Below are 22,222 nucleotides of genomic sequence, written 5' to 3'. Positions count from 1 at the left end.
GTCTATTCATTCACATACTCAACTCCTTCTTTAGTGCCTGAAATATCATTAGAACTTGGATCATCCAGGTCATAGTCAGGACTCTAGCCCTTTTCTCCATGGAGTTGGGCACGCTAGATTCTTTTTAGTGCTGAAAATGGTTAAGAGACAGGTGTGCCAGGTGCTTATTTGATGACCCTAATAGGTCTAAAAAAAATGCCATCCCCACCTACCCCCCAAAAAACGTTTGTCTCCCATGCAATCAAGCCTTCATTGCTTGACTGAAAGCAACCTTATGTGCTGAATAGACCTCCATGATATGCATCTCCACATCAAAATTACTCAAGAGTTTGGTAGATTTCTTAATTTCTAGGTGGCACATGGTCATTACTATTCCTGGAATCTTCCTTTTAGACTAATCTAGCACCATTTACTTTAATATTTTCAGCGATACCGGAATACCATCGATGCAAACCTCTTTGACCTACTGCTACTTCTGGCACAGATTGATCACTCTCACTCTTCTCAAACACACACATACACACACACACACACACACACACACACACACACACACACACACACACACACACACACACACACACACACACACACACACACACTATTACACTCGCTAAACAGCAAAACTGCTGTTTAACCAATGTAAAATAAAAACTTGATCACTCTCATTCTTCCCAAGTACACATACACACTTTAGCTGTCATCAACGCAAGCATGCATACACTCACGCACGCAGACAGAAACAAACACACATGCAAACGCACACGCATGTACTTAACTTTTTTTCCACCGTTTTTTTTTACCTCACTAAACAGCAAAACCGCTGTTTAACGGTCCTCGATCGATCTTACTCGTACTCACTGGCAGGCATACATTCACAGACTGAGACACGCACGCTTCTATTTTTTAAATCGGAAATGTCTTCTTTTGCTGTTGTACACCCGCTAAACAAAAGTGTACCTTAGCCAGCGTAAAATAATGCATAACCAGTAGGTTTCTTAAGAGTGTCAGAACTTCTTAGTGTCAGGTCTATGACATTGCAAGAAGAAAAGAAAAAAAAAAACACTGATGGCATAGCATTCCAAATAACAGATTTCCCCAGGATGACCAAATTTCTGCCTTATAAGTTCGGTCTCTCCTCATGATAAACACTATGGTTTACTACAAAAAAATAAATAAAAAAAAAGGCTACGGACTTGAGGCACGTGTTGTTTGTGGATTTCTATTCTCTGAGAAGGGCAGGTAGGCAGTTATAGGATAGGATGAAGTTTTAAATAAATAAGATGGCTATAAGGAAACACTTTATTATGTGATGGTTGCTGACATAACTAACTGCAACCAATCGCATTACAGATTTAAAAAAAAAACAATATCAAAACATTATTATCGGGAAACGAGTTGACCCAAAAGATATGGCAATACACCTACCTGTAGCAGAAGAAAAAAGCTTTACTCCAGGAAAAAAATGTAGGTATGTTTGAAATCCCTCAACAAAACAGGTTCGTACAGCAACTACACTAAATACAGTAGTTCCTAATGCAGTCAGCATCACATTTTTATTGGTAAAAAAAATGACAAAATGAAAGCATCTCATGCATAGGTATGAGTTGGGGGCGTTGCTTGGGCAAAAGGACTGGGGAAGGCAGTTTATGGGCAGTCCTTTGGCAACAGCTGTGGAAAAGGTGAAAAATAACACTGGGCATTATTATCAAATGGCTCGAGCGTCCATGTACTCGCTACAGCTCTATGAGACTTTTTTCTGCTTAAAGATGGCTCACAGTACTGGAGCTGTAAGAATGGGTAATGAAAAATACAGTTAAAGTCAGTATTTACCATGGCACTAGGGATATGCTACAATGCTAGATTCAAAAGACAGGGGAGAAAAACACTTCGGAAATGAGATAACAAGTGTAGTAGTACGTAGTGATCCTTTAATCGATCACCAAATTGTTAAAACAAAAGTTTTGATCAATATAAAGTCCTGGTGTCTCAGTGCCTGGATAGGCTAAACTCAAGTTCACATAGATGAACCTTGTCATCTGGCCTTAACTGTAGTATCTGAATATATACTGAGACCCTTCAAATAGGTAAAAAGAACCATGCCGCGTCCAGATCCACTTCTGACTAGATACAAAATCCTGGACAATAATGGTCCCTGCGTATCAATCGAATGTCAACTGCTATTTACAAATAGCAATAGGCATATGAAAAATATATGAAGCCAAAATTTGGCCTGATAAACATGTGTAAATAGGTGGCAGATAATTGTAAAACAGTATATAGAAACTACAGTTGAGTCTGTAAGCAAAGCCCAATGTATTTGGATTATAATAGGTTATATTTAGCTGTATACTACCAAAAGGCAGGGTAAAAAAAAGAAAAAAGAAGAGGGAGGGAGTAAAAAAGTTAAGTGAAGCCTGTTATATGTCACACTGATGGTGAAACCAACTCATAAATAAAAGTCAGCCTAATGCAATGTATTTAATATGAGAAGTCAAAAATGGTACTGTAGTGAAATTTTATACTATATGAAAGAGTCCTGGTATAGGTTCAAAAAGCTAGGATGTGATATCCATTTGGGAATCTCAATACACACCAGACCAGATTCCAAAATTGTACAAGTTAAACAATCTTGAGCTGTTAACAATATTATTTATTAAATACACATTGCAATACATTGGTTCCCAATATAACCCATCTAAAAATCCCCAACATATGACAAAGTGAATATACAAAGTATTACTTTTAGTGGAAAATTATTATTGTTAAGCAAAGAAACCCAATGAATGTTATCATTGAAAGGAATATCCAAAAAATGCCTGACAATGTTGTAGGCCCAATGGAAAATGGCACCTGAATATATCTAAATGATGAAGCAGAAATGGCTCCACAGTTGTTATAAAAACGACCTTTATCGTAAATAATTAACAGATATCCAATAGTCTGGATGAATATGTTACAGTTGTATCAACAAAATCACACTTTGACATAGCCGTTATTGTCCAGTTGAATTTGCAAAAACAGTCATTACACCTTTATGTTCTTTGAGTACAATAATTTCACTCGGGCACACTCCCACATAACACAGCTTCGAGCCACTTGGCCCCGCAATGTTGAATAATCTTTATCCCTGACACTGTAGCAAAAAACATGTGTGTGTATACTGTAGTCCCAAAGTCAAAATGCACACTAGAAAGACAAATAGAGCCTTTATAATTGGATAATTTGTCAGAGTTACTGTTATGTTCCAGGTCCATAGGAAGTAGTAACTTCCAAATATGTCACAAAGAAGATGAAATAAAACAGCCCCATAAACAATGTGAAGAACACAAGCAAAACGTACCTTGAGCGCCTGAAAAATGGCCAATAGTCCGATTGACTATTCGCGATTGTTTCCCCATAGATAGTTTGGTATTTATAAAGCCATTTGTGACACTTTTGGATAACCAACAGTCAATATACTGATATAAATGCAGAGTTCACCCAAGCATACTATCACCCGAAGCAGCTGTTTTGTAATAATCTGCATCTTCCCGCTACACTTGAAATATGGTGTTCTTCGACCCGGAACTTGCTGCCAAAAAATATATAACTGCACTGATACACCTTCAATGTAAATGCTGCAAATCTAGATAGAGCGGACCTTCTCGAATATTAACAAAAATCACAACACAAACATAACACCTTAAGGTTTATCACCATATATGGTAGGAACACCAACAGAGTCATTGGTGCCATCAGACGACACTGGAACATTCTCTTAGCTGACATTTTTTGTCACAACGTTTATCTGACACCTGCAAGTTCTCTTTCAGAAAAGGGAAGAATCTTGGATCTTATTTCAACCATTACAAACATCAACATGATCCAATACATCATAATATGATCCAAACTTCCATTTCTGGAGACAAGTTAGTTGGCTGTATGCCATGTGGCCACTGCAGCCATTGCAAATATGTGTTGAAGACTAAACAATTTTCTAGCAGTAATTGTGGGACCAAATTTGATATAAAGTTTTTTGCAAATTGCAGTACAGATTGGATCATATATATAGCTTCCTGTAGCTGCCATGCATTTTACATAGGACAGACATCTAGACCCTTCAGATTACGCATTTCTGAACACCTTAGTGATGTTAAATGCAAAAGGTTGAGCAATGCCCTTTATAAACACACTTTAAAACACGCTGCAGCAACATTTCATTTTACTATTATTGACAAAATAGTTGGCGACAGATCCAGTAAATCTGGATGGCACAGTAAATTAAATGCAAAAGAGAAAAAATGGATTGTACAGTTAGGTGGACTGTTCCAGCCTGGTCTTAATGAATATTTATGATTAGGAACATCCATGAATATTTATGAGCTCACCAATGACATCTTATGATTCATTATTTGTAATTGTATATAAGGACTTTAAGATATTTTGGCAAACTAACACTGATGAAGGCTAGGTTAATTCCATAGCCGAAACCGGTCTGTTATTTCATGTTGTTTTTTATTAAATTATTTACACAGCTCACAGTTGCTGGCTTTTGTTTTCTGGCTTACTGTGTTGGATTGAGCCGTGCAATCACTTCCGTGCAGGGGAACCCTTTTTGCATACTTTTAACATCCCAAGAGTCAATTCCCCACATCATTCTCCACTAATAGAAAACATTATAGGGATGATTATTGTAAAAGTTTCAGGAGTCATTCTCCAAAAGTTCAAAATTAGGCTTAATAGAAAAGGCAACCAGCACTTAATTCTTCCTAGAAGATCCCCATGCCTTGCCATGACCCCACAATACCAGGAAGATATTAAATTAACAACCTGTACAAAGATAAATAAGTAGCATTTCCAATAACATAAGCTTACTATATAACCTTTACACATTAACATCTTTCAACTTTAGAATGAAAGTATTTTTAACAGCAAAAGGCAAGTAAATCATAACTGTCCTATATCATCACTGTACCCAACTATTAGCTCTACTGTGAGGAGAGGTCTGTGAATGAATGGATATTTCTAACAACAAAAAATAAAATGGAGTGTGTAATTACTGTAAGCTCGCATCAATTTAGACATTATTCTTAAATTAAATATTTTTTTAATCATTAATGATTATTAATGAAACTGTAAAAGGGAAAGAGAAAAATACTGACTTATAAAACTCAGGCTGTATATATATATATATATATATATATATATATATATATATATATATATATATATATATATATATATATATATGTGTGTATATATATATATATATATATATATATATATATATATATATATATATATGTGTGTGTGTGTGTAGCCCAATCTCATGTTTGACTTATAAAAATAATTGCAGAAGCAATATACATCATATTTATTTTATTTATTTTATTTTACATTTGTTAACCAGAAAAAATCCAGCTGGACTGGGTATCTTTTCGGTGAAAGCCCGAGGAGAATAGTTCCAAAAACATGTTGCAATAAACAAAAATTAGGATACAAAAATTACAAAATTACAAAAGTACATGATGGCAGTAACATTTTCATGACAGAGTCACTTTTCAGAATAGAGTACAGTTAAGATGATTAATAATTAATTGCTTTGAAAGATCTTGTCCAAGAATTTACATGATGGCCATGTCATAGTTAGGTAAAAATGGTTAATGGATTAAGCAAGTACAAAGTAGATAAGATATAAGAATGTCTAAGCCTATGTTGAGAATAGGTTTGGTATGGTTAGGGAAGTGCAGTTACAGGAGAATGTGAGTTAAGTTATACATGGGCAGATCCAAGTTTCCAGTAAGTGTGATTTAAGTAGTTTTTTCAATTGGGTAACGTGTGGTAGAGGTAACAGGAGTGGGGATGTTGTTCCAGGCCTTGGCTATGATATGGGTGTAGAGAGATTTTACTGCAGTGTATTAACCTTTGTGGCACAGAGAAGAGATTTGTTGGTAGAGCGGAGGGGGCGAGTGGTAGAGTGGGTGAGCAGCTGTTGCAGGACAGGTGTTTTTTCAGGGCTGTTGAGGATGTTGAATGCAGTAGTTAGCTATTTGTAGATGAGTAATTGGGGTTATTCAAACCATTTAAGGTGTCTTAGTACTTGGCAGTGATGGGTTCTGAATGTGGAGTTATTGACAAATTTTGCAATTTTGTTGTAGCATGACTCAATGTTGTCTCAATCGTTTTTTCTAATATAGGTTAGTATTGGAGCTGCGTATGTGAGTGTAGACAAAAGTTGAGTTTGGGCTAAGGCAATTCTTGCTTTGTCAGTGAGAAAGTTCTTGTGCCGATAGAGAGTACCCATTTTTTATGAACCTTTTGGATAGTTTGGGCTATATGAACATCGAAGTAGAGATTTTTATCTATTTCAACCCCTAGGAGTTTAGTATGGGTGGAAGGAGTGATTAGAGTTCCATTTTTGGATGAGATAGAGAAGGTTAGGGAAGTAGATTTGGTTTTGTTTGGCATGAATAAATGTAATTTAGTCTTGTTGGGGTTGAGGAAAAGTTGGATACTAGTGATCCAGTTTTCAACAGCAAAGAAAGATTCTTGGGCCAGCTGCTGTAGGGTAGAGAGTGATGGGGCTACGCATATGAGTGTCAAGTCATCAGTGTACTGTACAAGGGTGGCATGTTGTGTAGCAGTGTGCAGGTTGTTTGTGAATATAGAGAAGAGAAGAGGACTCAGTATTGAGCTTTGTGGTACTCCTATGGAATTGGGAAGTAGTGGAGATAGTACCTCTTGCCATTGGACAGACTGCTGTCTATCACAGAGGTAACTGTTAAACCAGGATATTGTAGGGGAAGCAAAGAATAGGAATGTGAGGGAGTCTGTTAGTTTTGGGTGTGATACCATGTCAAATGCCTTGGATAGGTCAAAGAAAGTAGCAGATACAAAGTTGTTATTGTTCCTATGTCAATTGATTTGATTTGTGAAAGAGAGAAGTTCAGTAGTTGCACTGTGATGTGGACGAAAGCAGTGTTGGGTGAGGGAGAGAAGATTATATGTGTTTAGATGTTTCATTACTTGAAAATGAATACATTTTTTGAGGAGCTTAGATTCTGGTGGAAGTATGGCTATTGGGCGGTAGTTGGTGTAGTCGTAGGAGTGGCCACCTTTATGTAGGGGTATGATGTAAGATATTTTCCATATTCGAGGGATGTAGGCTTCCTGAATGGACCAGTTAATAAGAATTGAAACTAGATAAGCCAGTGAGTCAGCTGCCATTTTAGAAAGGTAGCAGGTAAACCATCCATGGCTAGAGTAGTAGGTTTCAGATTTAACAGGAGTTTTTTGATTTTAGTTGCTGGGATAGGTAAGGGATTGAAGGGGAGTATTTTATTTGGCGTAGTGGTACTGTTAGTTGGAGAGTTCACATTTGTAGTTGTAGGTGTGAGGTTATTTTTGGAAAATTGGGTGGACAAAGTCTGGATTGAGTTTATGAAATGATGGTTAAATTGGGAAGCAATGTCATGCATATCATTAAATGGGGAGGTGGGGGCAGGGGTAGTTTGTTTTGCCGGGTTTTAAGAGGGAGTTGATAGAGTGCTAGAATTTTGTTTTTTTTTTGTGTATTTGTTTTGAAATTTAAGAAGTAGTTTTGTTTGTCTAGTTTGGTCTGTTTTTTTGGCTAGGTTCCTAAGTTGTTTATAGTTTTGTCTGGCTTGGTTAGAGCTGTCTTTTTTCCAGGTTTTCCAGGCCTTATCTCTAGATTTAAGTAGTGTTCTAGTATCCCTGTGAAGCCATGGTGCATAATTGGATTTGGCTTTTATTTTCCTGATAGGAGTACAGAGTTGAGAATGTTGATAAATGTGTTATTGAAATACTCAACTACATTGTCTAGATCGCTCTCGTCTACAGATAAACAGAGATCGTAAAGAGTGTTAGAATTATGTTTGGTAACAATAGAGCAGAATTCAAATCATTCATGAGCCAAAAAGATGCGTTTCACAACAGTGACTTGTTCAGTACATAAAAGGCACTCCAAGCATTACATGACAGGTCCTTGACTTGCACCGGTCAGAATTCTCAAACACTATGGAGTCATTATAACTCTGTAATTGGTAGAAATAAACAATGTAAATCAGATTGGTAGACAATAGCAGATCTTTGGGAGAAAAATTTAAAATATTTCAAAAAGTCTGTTTTGCCTCTTGTATTGAAGACATTATTTATCTTCTTTATATTGGAAGACTAGCATGGATGGATATTTTATCTGAAATTTTATTTTTCTGTTTATTAGAAAAGCGCAGTATGGAGCCAGTTTTTGTCTATCCTGTTTTATTTCTAAAGGGCGGTCTTGTGCAAAGGTAATTCTATTGCCATTCCAGTTAAATATTTTCTTCCTTCTGGAGGCAACAAGGATCATGCTTACATCTTGGTAGTTTAACAGTTTAACATACATTTCTCTTGGTTTGTGAAGAATTGATGATTTCCTGGTTTCTTGATGCACCCTTTCTTTGATAATCTATCTGCTTCTGCCTGTTTTTCTAATGAATGTCCAATGATTTTCAGTAAAATTTCCATTAATTTTGGCTGGTCATATATCTGAAGGACACCATGAGCCAAGATGTTATTTCATCTGCTTCTGTATTCTAGGTCCAAAAAATTTGCATTAATATCTTAAATATATTTAAGATTATACTTTTGTAGTTGTTCAGTTTTTCACTTCATTTTCTGTCACCTTTGCTTCTTCTGTAGCTTCAAGTCTATTTGAACTATGATTTATGGTATTGTCAAGTGATGAAATCTGATCAGAGAGTTATATGTCTAGTTGAAGAGGTTGCAATACCCATTTTAACTCTTCTAAGATAGGAGGTTGGTCTGTTTTTCCTTTATTAGCTGACTTTTTATCTTCTTGCTGCTTGACTGTTCTTGCTGTTTTGAAGACAATTTTTTTTTCTGGTGAGCAAAGCATTGACATTTTTGCTTTGGTTGTTTGAATGTCCATATTTTAGGATCATAGGAGGTTACTAGGCTAATGGCCCTGGGTCCCTTACAACCCTAGGGCCTTTACAAGCCTAGCCAAGAGCTTATCCCCAGAAAGAAACAACAAAATTTACATTTTCAGTTGCTACTTTACCTAATTTTAAATGTATGTCCACTGATGCAAAGTCATATAGTCTAATAATCAACTCTTATTTTATTTCAAAATGTTTCCCTTTTATTACTTTATATTCACTTTATTGTTAGTTCTTTCTCCTTGTATTATAAAATATTCTAAAGTTGCATAACTCAGTCGCCAAATCAGATCCCTCCCTTTAAACAACTTCCCACCACTTTTCTAAAAAATATTTACTAGGCAGTGTTTATTACTACTTCAGATCCATCAAATGAAAGACTAAATTTAGCTTTGGCTGGTTTACACAATTATTATTTTCTTCCCCTTTTAATTTTCTTTATGTATATCGAGAGTTACAGTTCACATGGGGACTTACAGCTGAATCAAAGTTCTCCCAACAGTCCATTCAACAGCGCCAGATCCAAGGCAAAGTGAAAAGAAAAGGAGATACCTGTTAACATCGCCATTTTCTCAAATCAAAACCTTACTTAAAACAACATTCCAAGTACTCTTCTTGTCTCATTTATTTTCCTTTTCCTTTTCTCCCACCAAGAATGGGGAAACAGTGGGGCACATGTACGTCTTATGCCTTTAACATAGATGTATTTTCCACTGATGCAATTTTATTTAGCCTAAATTCAGCTCTGATTTATTTCAAAGCCCTCTCCTTTTACTTCACGTTCTCCTAATTGCCATTACCATCCCCAAACAGTGCAGAATACACAAAATTTGTATAACTTGCCCCCCCCCCCCCAACTCAGATCTCACTTTTCAAACAAGGTCCAGCACTTTTACTTTATTATTTCTTTATAGAAGAAAAAGCATATTAGTTAATGATTAATACCGCATCAGATCCATCAAATAAAAAACTTATTTAAGTGACTTGTTTTGGCAATTCTTAAATTTTTTACCCCTTTTAATTTTATTTTTTATAGTTTGAGAGTCACAGTTCATGTGGGGACTTATGGTCAAAACAAAACTCTTCCTTCAGACCATCAATGGCAATCTCAAGACATAACAAGAGAAGGAAAAGAAGATTCCTGCTGTCATTGTATCCTTTTGGTTCCAGATGACCTTTTAAAGATTTTTGCAAAGACATATCTTGGATTAGGCATTTTCCCTCTCATTCCCTCCCGCTCAGCACAGAGAGCAGCGGAACACACGGATGTCTGCAACCACCAAGTCAAACTTTTAAAATACCACTTCAGATCCATAAAATAAAGACTTGTTTAGTCCAAATTCAGCTCTGATTTATTTCAAAATCTCCTTTCTTTATTTCACAATTTCCTTATTGGTATTTCCTTCACTTTACTATGCAGAATACATGGAGCTTGTATATCTTGGCCCCGGAGTCAGTCTCTCATTTCAAACAAGGACCAGCACTTTCTATTTGTTTTTACTTTATAAAAGAGAAGATATAAAACGTAAAGTCTAATACCACTTCAGATCCATCAAATAAAGGACTTAACTTATCTTTGACTTGTTGAACGAGTTTGAAAATTTTCTTCCCGTTTTATTTTCCTTTATATAGTTTGAGAGTCGCAGATCAAGTAGGGGTTTATGGATGAAATGAAGTTCTTCCTTCTGGCCAGATAATAGTGATATTCCCAAGGCAAAACAAAGGAAAGAAAAGGAAAGAAGATTCCTGTTGTCACTGCAGACTTCTCAAAACAAAATAATCCTTTAAGCGGTTTTGCAAAGACTTTTCTAGGCTTATGTATTTCCTTTCTCCATTTCACCCACTCAACTCAGAGAACAGCAGAACACACAGATGTCAGCAACCACCAAGTCAATCTTTTTTAATACCACTTCAGATCCATCAAATAAAGACTTTTAACTTTGACTTGTTTCAACACTTTTTTCATTTTTATTTGTATTCCCTTTTATTTTTATTTATAATGTTCGAGAGTCACAGTTCACTTTTATTTTTCTTTATATGGTTTGAGAGTCTCAGATCACTTAAGCACTTATGGTCGAGACAAAACTCTTTCATTAGGCCAGATAATAGTGACAATCCGAAGGCAAAATAAAGGGAAGAAAAGAAGATTCCCGTTGTCACTGCAGACTTCTTGAAACAAGATTAACCTTTAAGTGGTTTTGCAAAGACTCTTCTTGGTTTATATATTTCTTGTCTCCTTTTCTCCCATTCATTTCAGTGAAAACAGTGGAACATGCAGATGTCAGCAATCACCAAGTCAATCTTTTCTGATACCATTTCAGATTGATCAAATAAAAAGTTTAACTTAACCTTGACTTATTTTAACAGTTTTTGATTTTTCTTTATAGAGATCGAGAATCACAGTTCATGTGGGGTCTTATGGGCAAAACAAATTTCTCACTTCAGGCCAGTTCATGATGCAATCCAAAGACAAAAGAAAGGAAAGGAAAGAAGAAGCCCAATGTCACTGCAGCTTTTTCAAATCAAGATTTTCCTTTTAACATTTTTGCAAAAACTCTTCATGGGTTATAAAATTCCTTTCTTATTTTCTCCCACCCAGTTCAGAGAATAGTGAAACATGTGGATAACTGCAACCATCAAATCAACCCCTTTTCTTACCTGGAATCATGTTAGAATTTACCATTTTGTGCATGGCTCATAAAAGAGCAATGTTCTATATTGGATTTCTACTCAAAAGACTGCAATTGTAATTTTGCAGGTTAAAAACGTTGTGGTTATATCGGAGCTTAGCTAGCACTGAGCCTACAGGTCATCCACCATCATGCCTCCCCGATAAGGCCTTTCAAATCTGATGTTGTTATGTGACTAAATGTTGTATAGTTCCTAGAAAGTGGGGTGAAAGGGATAGCAGAATGTATGATATTTGTGTTTTGATAAGCACTTTTATGCTTCATAAGGAAGTGATTAGGAAAATGGTTGCTGTTTAAAACATTTCATCTGAAGAAATAATACATTTTGCAGAATAAAAATGCTGATTCTAATACTTTTGGCATGTATTTTAGACACACTGCTATACTGCACAAATGGGATTTGCACTTTATTTACAATGATGATGATATTGATGATGGTAATAATAATAATTGATATTATTATTATTGTTATTATTATTATTATTATTTTCAAGTGGCCAATTGACTGATATTAATCATTGCCAGGTTCTGAGGTGGTATCAGAGTAATGCTTGCAAGCTTTGCAGTCTACCACTATTTCTGAGCCTTTGGGTGCAAAATTCTTTCAGCTCATAATCGCAGCATAGAAGCTTATTAAGTCCTGCGTTAGAGCTGTAAATTTGTGATTAATCTCAACAGTTTATAGCCTGACTGCATAAGTCTGGTTTGAATGGCAGTGCACTTACTTTTAAATAACAGATAATCCTCGACACAATTACATGGAATGATAGGGGATTGAATACTTCTGTAAAGCAAGCTCATAGTCTAGGAAGCAAACTAATGTTATGTTTAAGTTACATAAAATGAACATAAACATTGCTTTTCTTCAGGAAACAACACTTAGAAAGAAAAAAAAACAGTACAAATGAAATCTTATTAGAATGGATGTGGACACAACTTTGCCTAAAGGCTTTACTGTTAATTATTGTCTCCTAATAGTAGAAGAAAGAGGAAAAAAGCACACATAGAGCAGGCAAACAGTATCTTGCTAACTTTAGTACTATAGGTAGATTTATTATCTTTTTTTGGAGGAACTCAGAGTCTTTGAGACATTTTAGGACTCTCTAGAGGTTTTGGAGTAGCCAGTTTCCAGTTAATATTTTGGGAACTTTAATGCAGTACTTCACATTACAATAGATTAAATACCATCTTGCAGACAGTGGCTCAACAGACAAGTGCCTCTAGTGAAAGAATAGTAACAGGAATTTTATGTTACTGACCCTTGCCAGGCTATTTACCCAGATGAGAGGAACTTTACCTTTTCCATCACCCATAGCAGTTCTGTTCAATGGTAGACGTCATCTCTTCACTGTACTCTGACCACCAGATAGCACCTTGATTAGCCAGCACCAATCCAACAACACTAAGACCATGGGATATTGATTGACTTCCATATGCTTAAAGAAAGAAGCTGACTGGAGACTTCTTAGGGTAAGGATCCCACAATTTTGGGAGGAGCAGAAGGAGATAGAAGCTACATTGAAGGCAAAATGGGAAAACTTTAAACTTATATTTAGATACATAGCACAGAATGGGTGAAAAGAAATATGTATCAGACATAAAAGATAAAGGAACAGAAAAGCAGATCATAACTGGAAAGTAGACTGAAAGGTTTTGAATGGGGATATGCAGAAAATAATTGACAGTCTAGGTTATTCCTCAGATAGATCAGATCAATAAAACAGGAGTACAAAGTACACTGTTATGTTAACAAACAAGTAAAATTAAAAAGATTCCAACAGTTTTGATGCAGCATATTAAATCCCTCAAATTGTTAGTTCATCATTTGAAGGAAAGACATTGGGCCGGATTCACGAAGGCTAACACGGAGTCTAAGAGTAGTGTAAGACTCCATGTAGCCTTCGCGATCCAGGAACAGCCCAAAGTCCGTGTAAGAGTCAGTCTAACACGGCTCTTACACGGAGTGGGCGTGGCTAAGCTAATCAGCCCACTTGCAGCCGAATAGCATGCAAATGAGGCTGATTAGCGATCCAGGAAGCCAAGAACAGCCCGTGTAAGAGCCGTGTTAGCTGCAGAAATGTACTCAGTTGACAACTGAGTACGTTTCTGCAAACACGGCAATGGAGCCATGTCAGCCCCAAATAAAGGGTGCATATGTTATAGGCAGCATGCCAATGGCCAAATATGTGGCCATTGGCAATGCAACCCCATGCAAAAATATTACAAATATTTTTTTTTTTTCGGCAATTGCCGATGTAAACCAGCGCAGCCCCATAAACGCGCTGCGCTGCATAAAACATGAAAACGAAGGTTTTAAACCTACAAATGTAGGTTTTATGCAATACATGTAATGTCAATGGAGGGACCAGCATAGGAAAACCAACATGGCCACCGTGTAGTGGTTGCCAAGGGGGGAAGCCAAGTCTAAGAGATGTAACTAAGCATTAGTAGGCAATCTGATGCAAATTAGGGTAAGGATACTGAATTCCACTGTCACATAGCAAATGAGCACAGTCTGAGTAGTGTAAGAGTTACAGAAGGGGGAGGAACAGAGTAGGAGATAGGTGACATCACAGGGGGGAATGGCAGAAAGGGATAAAAGTCATTGGAAGGTAGAGTTACATGACAGATGTCAGAGAGGTATCAAGGAAGGAGGTGTGCCTCCAAGTAAACATGAGAAAGCCAAGAAATGGAAGGTGTACACTGTTGCCTACACCAAAGTTTCTTGCTGGGCGTGTATCTTGTAATGCGTAGCGCCGTGAAGCAGTAAGGCGGTGTCTTGGCGTGTAAGGCAGTGTCTTGGCGTGTAAGGCAGACTAAGCATGTGGGAGCGTGTTGGGAGATGTTTAACACCGTTTGCGTGGTGCATTTAAAACTGAATAAGCAGATTCTGAACTGTGTAAGTATGTGTGTGGCGTGTAAGCCACTGTGAGCGTGTTTCTGCTGGTTTGAACACGGCTCCACCCTGAGGAAACAGAGGAAAAGGAAGCAACAGATGTACTAGGAAGTTAGCAGGGAATACTGCTGGAGCTAGCAGGTGAAAACAATTAGATGCAGGCAATTACACAGGCAGAATACTAGGCCAGCCAAGCACTTAAAACTCTGCAAACAGCAGTGCAGAATGTTTCTCTCAAGAGACACTGCAAGACAGGAGTTAAGTTATCAGAAGTGAAAACTGAAAAGCTGAACTCAGAGCAGAAATGTTAGGGGCTGCCATAGCTGTCATAATGAGACATAGGCGACTTGCTGAGGGTGGTGACAATGCAGATGGTGCCAGACAACCCGCAGTGAGGAGACGGAGAAGAGTGTACAGGCCCAGGGTCACCTACCATGGGTTACATGAGCTGGAGATAGTAGAGCGCTATAGAGTGGACAGAGACCTCCTGCAGCAAATAGTGGAGCTGTGCAGGCCACGCCTCACACACAGAACCAACAGAGGGAACCCATCCCAGTGGAAACCAAGGTATGTGTTGGCCTAAGAATACTAGCAACAGGTACCTTCCAGAGACCAACTGGCGATATGATGGGGATATCACAGGCATCAGCTTCCAGGGTACTGCACCAGTTCCTGGATGCCATGTCAGCACATGTCGGTGATCATGTACACTTCCCCAATGCCCGTGAGGTATTGGCCAGCAACATGCGTCTCTTCCAGCAAATAGCGGAATACCCTGAGGTACTGGGTGCCATAGACTGCACGCACATACGCATCAAAGCACCAGCAGGAGAGCGGGGTAGGGCCTACATAAACCGCAAGGGCTTCCCCTCCATCAACTGCCAGGTCGTGTGTGATGCCCAGGGCATAATAATGAATGTGTGTGCGGCTGTCCTGGGAGCTACCATGATTCCCACATCTGGCATTTGACGCAGCTGTACCAGACATTTGCCAATGGGGACATCCCACACGGACACCTAGTGGGGGATGCAGGATATGCACTGGAGCCGTGGCTGATGACACCCATCAGAAATGCACACACACCTGAACAGGAACGCCATAATGAGGCACACGCACAAACACGTAATGTAATAGAGCGTGTGTTTGGGCTGCTCAAGTCACGGTTCCGGTGTCTGGACACATCGGGTGGAGCCTTGCAGTACACACCAACTACATGTACCCAAATTGTCATGGTATGTGCTATGCTACATAATATGATCATGCGAAAACAGCTGCAGCAGGACCAGCATAGGGCTGGGCCAAACAGCCCCCCACCATCGCCAAGGCCACCACAGGCACAGCGTGACTCGGAGGAGGAACAACCTGAGCCTGCCCCAGTAGGCAGAAGGAGGCATGCCCAGTATGCCCTGGCCTTGGCAAAGAGGCAACGCATAGCACATACATTGGCTCAGTAGGAACCTTGGGAATGATACCCCTCTCCGACTCACCATATAGTAACAGGGATGCCTAATGTGACACAACCTGCTCACAAACATGTACAGGGAAGTGTAATATGTGCATCCGACAGAGGCAGCCCTGCAGCACCACCTGAGGCATGAATGCTATGTGTCAAGTAATGTAACACCAAGTACCATATGCACACCTGAGGACCCCGTCTAACATCCTACCCTTAACAAGCAGCATGCCACAACAGGACAACGAGATGATGAAGTGCAACAATTTCCGAAGTAATGCAGTTAGGCAAAGGGGACGCACTGTGTGCCAGTCTGGGATGACATGCTGAGCATGACATGATGCACCACCTGCCAGGACTGGCATGCACCTATCAGTGCAGGCCGTATGGATACTGGCAAAGGCTGTTGTCATGCACAGTGTGCCCTGAATAGGAAGGCGCAAAACACAATCCTATCTCCATAGGTACCAGAAGGGATAAGAATCAGATAAGGGATAAGGTCAAACAGCAAGATGCATGCAGACTAAGCCCACCCAGTATGGAGAATGTTGATAACTGTGCTGTAACAGAATACTGAGGCAAGGCTCACAACAGCACCCTAACACTACCAGGTTACACCTCATACTGTGCTGTACATCCTCAACACTTGGAACAAGCTACAAAAGGAGGGCGACCAGCAAGAATTGTCAAGGATAACCAACCACACCCCCATGTTGGTACCACCACAAAAAGCAGCATGGACTAGCCATGCTCAAGTAACAGTGGCTAAAACCGCCCCCCAGTGTATAGCCTGCTACAGAGTACTGGCCCAACACCAGGAACTGCATCGGGCCCATGCTGGAATACATGAATATATCAAGTCCTCCAAACCACATTATATTGGGCGACTGCAAATACCCAGACACATAGACTGGGAGCATTATACCAGCTGCAACAGTGTAGGATAAAAGGTCATTGAATCCACAAACCAAAAGGCCCAGGAACAATGTAGCACACCCACAAGAGGGGCAAGCATACTGGATGTGATAATCAGCAACATGGGTAATGGATGTCAAGATGAGAAGTGTATTGCACACTGGTAACACCAGACCATATAGTAATCACACTGGATATACAAATCCTGACCACAGTCCCTGTCCGGGAAATCACAGTGGAAAACATGTGCTAAGCATTATTTGCACACCTCCAAACTGATGTGGAATCCATGAAAGGTCCTGCAGGTGCAAAATATGGGCCACGCCTCAGAACCTGTAAGACAGCCATTCCATGAACACTGCCAGGAATGCTTGGATTATGCAGTCCCAAATTAAAACAAGACACAGTGCCTAAATCTGGCATGGTGGACACCAGCCATAACCAAAACATGCAAGAGAATGAGGAAGCTACTACATGATAGAGCAAGCATGAACAATGACGTAATTACTGATCAGTAGTATGGCAATATAATCTGTCCACACATGCAATCCAGTAAGGCCAGGCACAACAAGTGGAATCTGTGAATCCTGAGGCAATGTTACACCTGCCCCAAGTACACAGACAACCACCAACTCCACCCAAGAAATACAAATATATGTGAGAGATGCAACCATCCATCCAAACCGGAGGCAGAGCTCCCCAATTCAGTACACCCAAAACAAGTCAGTAGGAGAAGGTAACCACACACACCACAAACACATACCCACATAGACCTATCACAACTGCAAACCAAACACATAAACACAGAAATACATTCCCGGAGGCAGAAATCACACACACAGCACACCAACAGAGGCCACTAAAGCAGACACCCAATGAAACAGCCTCCAAACATAGCACATGCAACACATAGCACACAAAGCTGGTGTGCCAAACAGTCACAGGCCAGAAGGAGAAACAACATGCCTGATACAGTTGTAATAGGTGACTCCATAGTCAGACACACTGCTGTCCCACAGCAGACTGAACAAGGAAAGGGTACAGTAAGCTGCCTGTAGGCCGCCACAATATGCCACATAACAGAAATATGAAGGTCACTCCAAAGCAAATAGAAATATGATGCAGTCATAGTCCATGCTGGTGTGAATGACCCGAGATGTACTGCCCTAGACTACATGTAAAGAGACACAGATGAGCTGTCCGATTATGTAGTCCAGGCTGGTATGACACTCACCGTTTGCAGCAACCTACCCTTACCAAGAATAATGCCACAGTAGAAACATGGAATGATCAGTCATAGCAAGTAGCACACTTACTGGTGTCATTCCAAGGGGATCCAATGTCTGTCAGCTTGGGATGTCATGCTTGACAAGCCATGCAGCTGCCCTTGGGATGGCCTGCACCTGTTACCCCTGGGCGTCTGAATAGTGGATAAGGCCTTGGCCACCTCCACACAGCCTTTGTAGGCAAGGCTGAAAAGACTGACCCACCACCCGAGAAAACATAAGTGGGAAGAAACATAAGGGAAATGCTGACCAATGCCAGATGTGTACACCCCAATATGCATGCTCGAGGCCATCCCCAGAATAGAGAACATCGATGTCTGTGCAGTGACAGAAACCTGCTGCAAGGCTCCTGACAGCACACCAGCACTACCAGGTTATACCATGTACCATGTGTCATGGCCCCAAAACCTGGAACACTACATAAAAGGAGGTGAGTAACCATAGGCAGCACAGACACCCATACGTCCAGGTAACTGACAATGCACAAGGCAGTGGAGTTCACCCACGTGCAACTAACTGTAGGCAAGACTGCTGTGCAGTCTGTAGTATGCTACAGACCGCACTCTCACACACAATAACCCCCCCCAACCGTCCTGAAGACACTGGACAGTATGAATGTCCCACCAAATACCAAACAAGGTACCACGAAATACCACATAGGTGGTAAACCATTATGTATGGAAGGAGTAACCAGGGACCAAGGGACACAAGTGAACAGTAACCTGTTATGTGACACCCACATTGCCAATGTGGCTAGGAAGACTGTCTACATGTGACACTGTATTAGGAAAGGAGTCACATCTATGGCAACAGAGGTCACTGTGCCCCTATACTTTATCCCAATCACACCCATACTCCAGTACAATGCCTCATATGGGATCTACCTTACCTGACACCTGCAGCAGTTAGAAAGACCGCAAGGTACCTCACCAAGAGGATAAAGTGTCATACATATATGTCATATGCTGCTAGGCTGTAGACACCCCAGCTGACTCCAGTCACAGACTGCCCACACAGAGGCATTGCATGCCTGTTGTAGGAGGCCATGCCCAACACAGGAGTAATGGACATGCTCCACCCCAGACAACACATATCCATTGAGCTGCGAGAGTGAGAGATGTCAACCCCAACAAATAATGAAATAGGATGTGCGGTGGGACAGATACATAATCCAGAGGCTCCACACACCCTGGACCAGAATCCCACCCCATGTTAGGCAGAGCCCCTCACTGACACTGTTCAACAGGAATCTTGCCAAGTGGATGGATGATTGTAGAGTTACAGTGGGGGTCTTCACTGCGTCATGTCCAGACAGAGGCACAGCTAAGCAAATAATACATGGCCATAATATCCACATAGCAAGGGGTCTCAAAAGCCACACACACTCTGGCTAGCCTAACAAATGCCCAGGGTGGATAGCCTAGTATGAACCTATGAACCTATGTAGATACAAATTGTACAGGACACGAAGGATAATCCCAAGGCTTACACAACTGATGGTAGGAGCCATGTTGTGAATTCACAGATATGCCCTGAATCACACAAATACCACAAACACACACACATATTGCCAACATACATCCCGACAGGTGCAGTGCAAACCCCACAACCCACAATGCAGAATATCTATCCCAGCAGACTGCTGGCCCCTGACATAGCAGATGCTGAGGTAACAGACAACATCTCCAAAGCAAAACACACAGCAGCAATGGTATGAGATGGTGACCTGGGCTTAGTGCAACATGGAGTCTAAGATGAATGGAATGCCAAACCACACTACTGCTCAATGTCAGCCGTACCACAGAATATGTACCCAAAGAGCAGTGTACAACAACAGTGGTCCTTCTCAACAAAGGTGTTGCCTGAATGGATACTGAACAGTACTACCCCAGAATCCTGAGAAGCCCAGATTGCACAGCTATGGAAAGGAGCAGCATGTACCACAGACATATGGATTTTGGGGACCTACTGACACCGGACCCAACCCAGTGTGGCCTCCTCAAGTGCAGATCCTGCCCCTAACCATGTTGGACTCAATTGAAACAGTCATTAAGGTCATTGATGAGAGCAATGTGCTCCACACAGTGTATCTGGACCTTGCAAAGGCTTCTATACAATACCCTACATGTGCAGTATAGATAGGCTCACCAGCGTAAATATAAACCCACATGTCAGTAGAGGGGTTGCAAACCAGACCAAGGACAGAACAGACATGGTCAGACATGCTTCAGCCATGTCAGACTACAAACCAGATATAACTGGCATCCCACAAGGCTTGGACCTGGTATCTCCCTCGTCTGGTATATATGTCCCATAGGTACAGGCAAACATGGAAGGACTGTGTCCTAACATGTTTGCAGAGGACTACAAACCGCTCACCACATATGATCCACCAGCTGACACATGCATCCCACAAAAGGGCCACATAGAAACAGACAACTGGTGCCATAGCTATGTCAGCAAGCTAAGTGCAGAAACGTGTATAGTCAACCCCCCGTGGATATACAGTAAGTGCCCACCAATTACCACATAGGTGTTAACCCATTATGTAGTTAACATGTAATGAGAGACCTGGGGACACAGGGTGATAGATATCCTGCACTGGACAAACATGTGCTGTAGTGTTTACAGAAACATACCATATACCCACCTAATCATGAAGGCTGTCAGATCTACATAAGGGAGGTCATTGTGGCTCTGCAGTCGTCCTGCATCAGTGGTACAATCGACTACAATAGCCCCTGTGGGATGTACCTCAGCAGACACCTCCATCAACTGTAAAGTCCCCAACAGTACCTCATCAGGAGTATCAATCAGCCTACACAGATGCCATGTGTTGCCTGTGTTGCTGGCATCAATAAAAATGCTGCACATAGTACAATCTGAATGGCAGTGAGCTATGCACATGACAGACCTGAACCCCAGCACTGACTTACATAGGACAAGCTGTACTGTGTGATCCATAACACAGAAGCCACTCCCACCCATGAGTGAACCCTCAGCACAGGCTACCCATAGAGTCACTTATCAATCTTCCTCAATAGGAATCCTGATGGGTGGACGGGAGATGGTAGGTTTATCCTGGGTATCACTGTCATGTCACAGGTAGACAGAGGCACAGTATACTAACCATGACATATGTCATGGCAAACTCCCCTTACAATGTGTGTTGAAGGACAAACACACTCTCCAACTGCATTAGCCATGGACTAGGGCACATCGCTAGTGTTTGCAATTGTACACCTATGTTGTGGGATACACTAACAATGTTGGGCAAGCCTGGTGTAAGTAGTTCATATCTGAACAGAATGCAACATGGTCAGATGTACACAACTGGCCCCAACCAGGCTGTTGTGCCCACTATCGAAATGTAAAGCAGTGATAGCAGTAAAGCCCAGGTTACTGTCCACCACAGTCAAAGTACTGCCAGTACACTATACAGTACTACAGTGTTAGGTCAGTGTGAAAGGATGTTGACGACTGCATGCAAAGTATCCCATGCAAACACTGCAGGCACAGTATAATCCTGTTGTGTTCACACACAAAGCAGTTGTACAGTAACTACACAACATGACACACAACCCACAACCATGAACGGGTGATAGTTTGTGAAGTTCACACACATCCACAAATGTGGTGGGCTGCAGAGTCCAACATATGGAATGCTCACACTGGGCATGCTCACACACTTTGACAACATGCCATGGGAAGGCTGAACTGGGCATGCTCACACACTTAGTTTGTGAAGATCACACACATCCACAAATGTGGTGGTCTGCAGAGTCCAACATATGGAATAATCACACTGGGCATGCTCACACACTTTGACAACATGCCATGGGAAGGCTGAACTGGGCATGCTCACACACTTAGTCCAAATCTTGGTTTAGAAGTGGGACACACATATCTGGTATTGTTATGTGTTATGCCAGGAACCAACCACATTACAGCAGTCTGCCCAGTGCACACAGTTAAATGACTACAGAGACATATTGATATAGTGGATCCCTCCCATATGCAAACAGTTTCCACAGATGCAG

This window comes from Protopterus annectens, chromosome 3.part1 (genome assembly GCF_019279795.1).
Source record: "Protopterus annectens isolate FY-2018-M chromosome 3.part1, PAN1.0, whole genome shotgun sequence".
NCBI lineage: Eukaryota > Metazoa > Chordata > Ceratodontiformes > Protopteridae > Protopterus > Protopterus annectens.
Note: the sequence above shows the minus strand (reverse complement) of the source record.